At 72.5% G+C, this 8,947-nt stretch overlaps 1 non-coding gene across 1 annotated transcript; it reads right to left on the reverse strand.

The window, feature by feature from the left end:
* Positions 1-73, reverse strand: TRNAR-CCG (transfer RNA arginine (anticodon CCG)). The gene has a single exon. It is a non-coding gene; the product is annotated as a tRNA-Arg (tRNA).
* Between the last annotated feature and the right edge of the window lie 8,874 nt (positions 74-8,947).

The raw sequence follows: 8,947 nt of genomic DNA on the forward strand, positions 1-8,947 counted from the left end.
CGACCCAGGTGGGACTCGAACCCACACTCCCCAGCTCCGGAGGCTGATGCCTTGTCCATTAGGCCACTGGGCCCGGCCGGCGGCACGGCGGGGTGCGCGGCGCTGCACGCCGAAGACGCCCCGGGCGACGCCGGCAGCGCCCGTGGGCGCGAGGGCGTCGCCGGCGCTCACCCAAGGCGGCCTTGGGTGCCGTCACCGGCGCCGGTTGCACTTTGGCCGCGGGCAGAGGTCGCGGTGACGGCGGCAGCCGGGGCGCGCACCGTCACGCGGGGCGGGTGCCGGGGTGGGTGCCGGCACAGCCGGGTGCACGGCGAGGGATGTCTCCGTGGCCGCGGCACGGTCGCGGAGGCCGCGGCGGTGCCGCGCGTGGGTCGCCGGGTCCCTGGCCGGCAGCGAGGCGCCGGCAGCGCCGTGGGTCGTGGCAAGGCCGCGGTAGCGGTGACTCCCTTCCGTAGGCTCGGCGGGCGAGCGCCTGCTCGGCACGGGCCCGGCGCGGGATGGCGTCGCTTCCCGGCGGGGAGGCGTGGGGAGGGTGCAGGGGGGGCTGAGCACCCAGGGGCGAGCTGAGCACCCACGGGCGAGCTGAGCACCCAAGGGTGAGCTGAGCACCCAGGGGCGAGCTGAGCACCCAAGGGCGAGCTGAGCACCCAGGGGCGAGCTGAGCACCCAGGGGCGAGCTGAGCACCCAGGGGCGAGCTGAGCACCCAAGGGTGAGCTGAGCACCCACGGGCGAGCCGAGCACCCAGACGTGAGCCCAGCACCCAAGGGTGAGCTGAGCACCCTGGCATGAGCCGAGCACCCAGGGGTGAACAGAGCACCCAGGGGTGAGCTGAGCACCTTGGCGTGAGCCAGGCACCCAAGGGCGAGCTGAGCACCCAAGGGTGAGCCGAGCACCTTGGCATGAGCCGAGCACCCTGGGGCGAGCTGAAAACCCAGGGGTGAGCTGAGCACCCAAGGGTGAGCCCAGCACCCAGGGGTGAGCTGAGCACCTTGGCGTGAGCTGAGCACCCAGAGTTGAGCTGAGCACCCAAGGGCGAGCCGAGCACCCAGGTGCAAGCCAAGCACCCAAGGGTGAGCTGAGCACCTTGGCCTGAGCGAAGCACCCAGGGGCGAGCCAAGGGCCCAAGGGTGAACCCAGCACCCAAGGGTGAGCTGAGCACCTTGGCGTGAGCTGAGCACCCAGGGGTGAACCGAGCACCCAAAGGTGACCCCAGCACCCAGGGGCGAGCCGAGCACCCAAGGGTGAGCCGAGCACCTTGGCGTGAGCTGAGCACCCAGGGGCAAACCGAGCACCCAGGGGCGAGCCCAGCACCTGAGCCAGGCACCCGGCGAGAGCCCAGCACCGAAAGCTGGTGCGGGGCGGGGGGGGGGGGACACCCCTGGCACCCTGGGGTGACGTTTGCACCCAGGCGCCAGCTTCGCACGGGCGCCGGCGGCTGGGAGGGGACCCCAGCACCCCCGGGGCGGGCGAGGGCAGCGGGTGCCGGGGTTCGGAGGGAACCGGGCGCGGGGCGCAGGCGCCGTGCCGGGCCCTGAGGAATGGTTAACCCGGGGCAATCTCGCCCGGAGCCAATCACTGCCGCGGGCCCGGGCGGTTTTACAGCCCCGGCGCCCCACGGCACACGGGCACCCGCTGGCAAACCCCCGGGGACGGCGACACCGCGGCCCACCGGCGCCCCGTGCCGTAAAAAAAAAACCCAAAAAACCCCCCCCTGCGCCATGATAACCCCCCCCTGCGCCATGATTCCGCTGCTTCTGCTGCTGAGCCTGGGCCTGGGGGCCAGCGAGCGGGACCCTCCCGGCGTCGCCGATCCGGTAGCGGCGTTGGAGGCCTTGCTGTCGTCGGGAAGGGGTTCCCTGCCCCACGGCACAGTGGAATCCCTCGTGGGCACGGCTGCCGGCCGTGCGCAGTGCCGCGCCGGGCCGTGTGGAAAGGTAAGCGCCGGCGCCGGCGACGCCGGGCCGTGTGGAAAGCAAAGGCAGGGCGGGCGGCGAGGGTCAAACTCCAGCTCGCCGGCGCGGCGCGGCGCGGCGAGGGACCGCGCACGGTGCCGCGGCAGTCGGGGATGGCTCGGCGTGGCGTGGCGTGGCGTGGTGCCACGCACGGTGCCGTGGCAGCCGGGGATGGCTCAGCGTGGCCCGGTGTGGTGCGGCGTGGTGCCACATACGGTGCCGTGGCAGCCGGCGATGGCTCGGCGTGGCCCGGTGTGGTGCGGCGTGGTGCCACGCATGGTGCCGTGGCAGCCGGCGATGGCTCGGCGTGGCGTGGCGTGGCGCCACGCATGGTGCCGTGGCAGCCGGCGATGGCTCGGCGTGGCGTGGCGTGGTGCCACGCACGGTGCCGTGGCAGCCAGGGATGGCTCGGCGTGGCGTGGCGTGGCGTGGCGTGGTGCCACGCATGGTGCCGTGGCAGCCGGTGATGGCTTAGCGTGGCGTGGCGTGGTGCCACGCACGGTGCCGTAGCAGCCGGGGATGGCTCGGTGTGGTGCGGCGTGGTGCCACACATGGTGCCGTGGCAGCCGGCGATGGCTCGGCGTGGCGTGGCGTGGTGCCACGCACGGTGCCGTAGCAGCCGGGGATGGCTCGGCGTGGCGTGGCGTGGTGCCACGCATGGTGCCGTGGCAGCCGGCGATGGCTCGGCGTGGCCCGGTGTGGTGCGGCGTGGTGCCACGCATGGTGCCGTGGCAGCCGGCGATGGCTCGGCGTGGCCCGGCACCACGCACGGCACTGTGGAAGCCCGGCGTGGCATGGCACCACGCGTGGCACCGTGGCAGCCGGGCCTGGCACCAACACGCGGCACCGTGGATGCCCGGCGTGGCGTGGCGTGGCGTGGCGCATGCCACCCGTGGCAACCGGGCATGCCGCCATGGCAACCGGGCATGCCGCCGTGGCAACCGGGCATGCCGCCGTGGCAACCGGGCCCGGCACGGCGTGGCCCAGCACAGTGCCGGCACCTCGTTGCCCATCCCGGTGGTGCCGGTGCTGCCGTGGGGTGCAAGGGTGGGAGCGTGGCACCCGTTGTGGGGGTCCCTGAGGTTGTGGGGTGCCCGGTGCTGTGCCGTGGGGCTCTGTCGCCGTGGGGCTCTGTCGCCGTGGGGCGGGTGCTGGGGGGGTGCTGGGGTGGGGGGGGGTTTGGTGCTGGGGGGGCTGGGGCACGGCCCGGGGTGCTCGAGCCGTGGCGGCCCCACTGCTGCCGGCACCCCCCGTGGCACCCTGACCCCTGGCACCCTGACCCCCAGAACCCTGACCCATAGCACCCTGACCCCCCCCATGGCACCCTGACCCCCAGCACCCTGACCCATAGCACCCTGACCCCCAGCACCCTGACCCATAGCACCCTGACCCCCCCCATGGCACCCTGACCCCCAGCACCCTGACCCATAGCACCCTGACCCCCCCCATGGCACCCTGACCCCCCCCGCCCATGGCACCCTGACCCCCAGCACCCTGACCCCCAGCACCCTGACCCCTGGCACTCTGACTGACCCCCAGCACCCTGACCCATAGCACCCTGACCCCCCCCATGGCACCCTGACCCCCAGCACCCTGACCCATAGCACCCTGACCCCCCCCATGGCACCCTGACCCCAGAACCCTGACCCATAGCACCCTGACCCCCCCCCATGGCACCCTGACCCCCCCGCCCATGGCACCCTGACCCATAGCAACCCTGACCCATAGCACCCTGACCCCCCTCCCTGGCACCCTGACCCCCCCATGGCACCCTGACCCCCCCCCATAGCACCCTGACCCATAGCACCGTGACCCATAGCACCCTGACCCCCCCGCCCATGGCACCCTGACCCATGGCACCCTGACCCCCCCCCATGGCGCCCTAACCCCCCCCCATAGCACCCTGACCCATGGCACCCTGACCCCCAGCACCCTGACCCCTGGCACTCTGACTGCCCCCCGTGGCACCCCTGAGCCCTGGCACCCTGACCCATAGCACCCTGACCCCCCCCCATGGCACCCTGCCCCATGGCACCCTGCCCCCCCCATGGCACCCTGATGACCCCTATAGCAACCTGAGCCCCCGGCACCCTGACACGCCCCCCCCCCAGCACCCTGACACCCCCCATGGCACCCTGACCCCTGGCACCCTGCCCCATAGCACCCTGACCCCCCCCACGGCACCCTGACCCCCCCCCATTGCACCCTGACCTCCATGGCACCCTGACCCCTGGCACCCCTGCCCCACGGCACCCTGCCCCATAGCACCCTGCCCCACAGCACCCTGACCCCCCCCCCCCCGGCACCCAGACACCCCCCATGGCACCCTGCCCCATAGCACCCTGCCCCATGGCACACTGCCCCATAGCACCCTGCCCCACACCACCCTGACCCCCCCAGCACCCAGACACCCCCCATGGCACCCTGCCCCATAGCACCCTGCCCCCATAGCACCCTGCCCCACGGCACCCTGCCCCATACCATCCTGCCCCATAGCACCCTGCCCCATAGCACCCTGACCCCCCCCACGGCACCCTGACACCCCCCATTGCACCCTGACCTCCATGGCACCCTGACCCCTGGGCACCCTGCCCCATAGCACCCTGCCCCACGGCACTTGCCCCACGGCACCCTGACCACCCCCCCCCCAGCACCCAGACACCCCCCACGGCACCCTGCCCCATAGCACCCTGCCCCATAGCATGCTTTCCCCCAGCACCCTGCCCCACGGCACCCTGCCCCATGGCACCCTGCCCCACGGCACCCTGCCCCATAGCACCCTGCCCCACAGCACCCTGACCCCCCCCCCCCGGCACCCAGACACCCCCCATGGCACCCTGCCCCATAGCACCCTGCCCCATGGCACACTGCCCCATAGCACCCTGCCCCACACCACCCTGACCCCCCCAGCACCCAGACACCCCCCATGGCACCCTGCCCCATAGCACCCTGCCCCATAGCACCCCTGCCCCACACCACCCTGACCCCCCCAGCACCCAGACACCCCCCATGGCACCCTGCCCCATAGCACCCTGCCCCACGGCACCCTGCCCCATACCATCCTGCCCCATAGCACCCTGCCCCATAGCACCCTGACCCCCCCCACGGCACCCTGACACCCCCCCATTGCACCCTGACCTCCATGGCACCCTGACCCCTGGCACCCTGCCCCATAGCACCCTGCCCCACGGCACTTGCCCCACGGCACCCTGACCACCCCCCCCCAGCACCCAGACACCCCCCATGGCACCCTGCCCCATAGCACCCTGCCCCATAGCACGCTTTCCCCCAGCACCCTGCCCCACGGCACCCTGACCCATGGCACCCTGCCCCACGGCACCTGCCCCACAGCACCCTGACCCCCCCAGCACCCAGACACCCCCCACGGCACCCTGCCCCATGGCACCCTGCCCCACGGCACACTGCCCCATAGCACCCTGCCCCACACCACCCTGACCCCCCCCCGGCACCCAGACACCCCCCACGGCACCCTGCCCCATGGCACCCTGCCCCACAGCACCCTGCCCCATAGCACCCTGCCCCCACAGCACCCTGACCCCCCCTGGCACCCTGCCCCATGGCACCTGCCCCATGGCACCCTGCCCCATGGCACCCTGCCCCATAGCACCTGCCCCACAGCACCCTGACCCCCCCCCGGCACCCAGACACCCCCCATGGCACGCTGCCCCCATAGCACCCTGCCCCACGGCACCCTGACCCATAGCACCCTGCCCCACAGCACCCTGACCCCCCCCCCCCGGCACCCAGACACCCCCCACGGCACCCTGCCCCATGGCACCCTGCCCCCTGGCACCCTGCCCCATAGCATCCTGCCCCATAGCACCCTGCCCCACAGCACCCTGACCCCCCCCCCCCCGGCACCCAGACACCCCCCATGGCACCCTGCCCCATGGGCACCCTGCCCCACGGCACCCTGACCCATAGCATCCTGCCCCATAGCACCCTGCCCCACAGCACCCTGACCCCCCCCCCCCGGCACCCAGACACCCCCCATGGCACCCTGCCCCATGGCACCCTGCCCCACGGCACCCTGACCCATAGCATCCTGCCCCATAGCACCCTGCCCCACAGCACCCTGACCCCCCCCCCCGGCACCCAGACACCCCCCATGGCACCCTGCCCCATGGCACCCTGCCCCACGGCACCCTGACCCATAGCATCCTGCCCCATAGCACCCTGCCCCACAGCACCCTGACCCCCCCCCCAGCACCCAGACACCCCCCATGGCACCCTGCCCCATGGCACCCTGCCCCACGGCACCCTGACCATAGCATCCTGCCCCATAGCACCCTGCCCCACAGCACCCTGACCCCCCCCCCCCCCAGCACCCAGACACCCCCCATGGCACCCTGCCCCATGGCACCCTGCCCCACGGCACCCTGCCCCATGGCACCCTGCCCCATAGCACCCTGCCCCACAGCACCCTGACCCCCCCCGGCACCCAGACACCCCCCACAGCACCCTGCCCCATGGCACCCTGCCCCACGGCACCCTGACCCATAGCATCCTGCCCCATAGCACCCCTGCCCCACAGCACCCTGACCCCCCCCCCCGGCACCCAGACACCCCCCATGGCACCCTGCCCCACGGCACACTGCCCCATAGCACCCTGCCCCACAGCACCCTGCCCCACACCACCCTGACCCCCCCCCGGCATCCAGACACCCCCCACGGCACCCTGCCCCATGGCACCCTGCCCCACGGCACCCTGCCCCATAGCACCCTGCCCCACAGCACCCTGACCCCCCCTGGCACCCAGACACCCCCCATGGCACCCTGCCCCATAGCACCCTGCCCCACAGCACCCTGACCCCCCCCCCCGGCACCCAGACACCCCCCCATGGCACCCTGCCCCATGGCACCCTGCCCCACGGCACCCTGACCCATAGCATCCTGCCCCATAGCACCCTGCCCCACAGCACCCTGACCCCCCCCCCCAGCACCCAGACACCCCCCATGGCACCCTGCCCCATGGCACCCTGCCCCACGGCACCCTGACCCATAGCATCCTGCCCCATAGCACCCTGCCCCACAGCACCCTGACCCCACCCGGCACCCAGACACTCCCCATGGCACCCTGCCCCATGGCACCCCTGCCCCACGGCACCCTGACCCATAGCATCCTGCCCCATAGCACCCTGCCCCACAGCACCCTGACCCCCCCCCCCCCAGCACCCAGACACCCCCAGGCCCCTGCCCATGGCACCCTGCCCCATGGCACCCTCTGCCCCATGGCACCCTGCCCCATAGCACCCTGCCCCACAGCACCCTGCACCCCCCCCCGGCACCCAGACACCCCCCACGGCACCCTGCCCCATGGCACCCTGCCCCACGGCACCCTGACCCATAGCATCCTGCCCCATAGCACCCTGCCCCACAGCACCCTGACCCCCCCCCCCGGCACCCAGACACCCCCCATGGCACCCTGCCCCACGGCACCCTGCCCCACAGCACCCTGACCCCACCCGGCACCCAGACACCCCCCATGGCACCCTGCCCCACGGCACACTGCCCCATAGCACCCTGCCCCACACCACCCTGCCCCACACCATCCTGACCCCCCCCGGCATCCAGACACCCCCCACGGCACCCTGCCCCATGGCACCCTGCCCCACGGCACCCTGCCCCATAGCACCCTGACCCACAGCACCCTGACCCCCCCTGGCACCCAGACACCCCCCACGGCACCCTGCCCCATGGCACCCTGCCCCCACGGCACCCTGACCCATAGCATCCTGCCCCATGGCACCCTGCCCCACAGCACCCTGACCCCACCCGGCACCCAGACACTCCCCATGGCACCCTGCCCCATGGCACCCTGCCCCACGGCACCCTGACCCATAGCATCCTGCCCCATAGCACCCTGCCCCACAGCACCCTGACCCCCCCCCCGGCACCCAGACACCCCCCATGGCACCCTGCCCCATAACACCCTGCCCCACAGCACCCTGACCCCACCCGGCACCCAGACACCCCCCACGGCACCCTGCCCCATAGCACCTGCCCCACAGCACCCTGACCCCCCCCCGGCACCCAGACACCCCCCCACGGCACCTGCCCCACGGCACCCTGCCCCACGGCACCTGCCCCACGGCACCCTAACTCCCCCCCGCAGTGCCTGTCGGCGGCGCGGTGCTGGCGCTGGCGGGGAAGCCGGGTGCCGGCGCCGGGCTGGAGGCCGCCGAGCTGCCCTGGCTGGGAGCCGCCATCATGGCCACCCTGCGGGACCCCCCCCGGCACCTGCACCCACGGCACCGCCGGGCGCTGGGCCGCCCGCGCACGGGCCCTGCACCGCGCCTTCACCGCCGACGGCAACGGCACCGCTAACTGCACCGGCACCGCTAACTGCACCGGCTCCGCTAACTGCACCGGCACCGGTAACTGCACCGACAGCGGTAACTGCACCGGCACCGGTAACAGCAACAGCAACGGCAACTGCACTGGCACCGGTAACTGCACTGACAGCGGTAACTGCACTGGCACCGGTAACGGTGCCGGCACCAGTAACTGCAGCGACACCAGTAACTGCACTGGCACCGGTAACTGCATTGGCACAGGTAACACCAACAGCACCGGTAACTGCATTGGCACAGGTAACACCAATGGCACCAGTAACAAGAGTGGCACCGGTGATGCCAGCGGCACTGGTAACAGCACTGGCACCAGTAACTGCATCGGCACAGGTAACGGCAGCGACACCAGTAACTGCACTGTCACCGGTAACGCCAGTGGCACCAGTAATAGCACTGGCACCGGTAACAGCACCGGCACCGGTAACAGCACCGGCACCGGTAACTGCATCGGCACAGGTGACGGCAGCGACACCGGTAACGGCGCCGGCACCGGCGAGCCCGGCCTGTGGGAGGTGGCGGAGCTGCTGGCGGCCGTGCAGCCCAACTACCCGCGGCGCCGGCGGGGACGAGGTGAGGGGACACGGGCTGCGGGGGGTGCCACGCGTGCCACGGCCACCATT

Source organism: Pelecanus crispus, unplaced genomic scaffold (assembly GCF_030463565.1).
Source record: "Pelecanus crispus isolate bPelCri1 unplaced genomic scaffold, bPelCri1.pri SCAFFOLD_279, whole genome shotgun sequence".
NCBI lineage: Eukaryota > Metazoa > Chordata > Aves > Pelecaniformes > Pelecanidae > Pelecanus > Pelecanus crispus.